This window comes from Neopelma chrysocephalum, unplaced genomic scaffold (assembly GCF_003984885.1).
Source record: "Neopelma chrysocephalum unplaced genomic scaffold, ASM398488v2 Primary Assembly neopelma1_319, whole genome shotgun sequence".
NCBI classification, from domain to species: domain Eukaryota; kingdom Metazoa; phylum Chordata; class Aves; order Passeriformes; family Pipridae; genus Neopelma; species Neopelma chrysocephalum.
In genome coordinates this window covers 697,405-698,273 of record NW_020897981.1, presented here as the reverse complement: position 1 = coordinate 698,273, position 869 = coordinate 697,405, and positions in this window count along the sequence as shown.

The window sequence follows — 869 nt, the reverse complement described above, 5'->3', positions numbered from 1 at the left end:
CCTCTCCCATCCCCAAGTCCCACGGGCACCGCTCGGTGGTTGGAAAGGAGAAGGAATCACAAGCCAGTCTGGTGGTTTTCCCCCTCCCTGCCATCACCGGCAGGCAGTGGGGTGCTCCCAACCCAAGGTGCTCCCCCAGGCTGGAATGCTCAGCCCGGAGCGGAGGAACCGCCACCGGCACAGCGTCCGGCCGGCTGGGAGCCGGGAGCTGGACCAGCCGACCTTCCTATGGAAACCACACCTACAGGAAAAGGGAGGACCGGGCTGGTACAATGCTGGGGTGGGGTGGGGGCTCATGGGGCAGCACATGGCCCAGCTGGGAGAGGGGTGTGGAAGTGCCCTCCCTTCCCAACCTGCAGGGACCATCACCTGCCTGCTGACACCTGCAAAATGCACTGCACTGAAGGTGTGATTCCTGCAGACCTCCCACAAACCTCTTGTGCTTTGGGAAGAGGTCTGTGAGGACCAGCTGTGATGGACAATGCTCCTGCATTGCCCCAAAGCCTTGCTCCCCACGCTGTTACATTTCTGACTTGGATTTGCTCTCATTTTGTCCAAACACAGAGTGCAATCCCTGCTCCTTGCTCTGCCTGTTGAGGGCCCACATCACCTTTCCCCGCACACAGCTTTGGATGATGTCACAGCTTCAGTCTCAGCTGGACACACCAAATTGAGCTGATGAATCACTGGGAGTGTGGCCACAACAAACACAGGCAGGAGGGCACGAGGGAAGGAGGGAGGCGCTGGCAGACACGAGCTGTGTCCTGTCAGGCCTCTCCCATCCCCTGCATCAGTCTGTCCTGGCCAGTCCTGTCTTGGCACGTGCTCCATCCCAGCCTGGCTCAGCACTGATTTCCCCAGTGTCACTC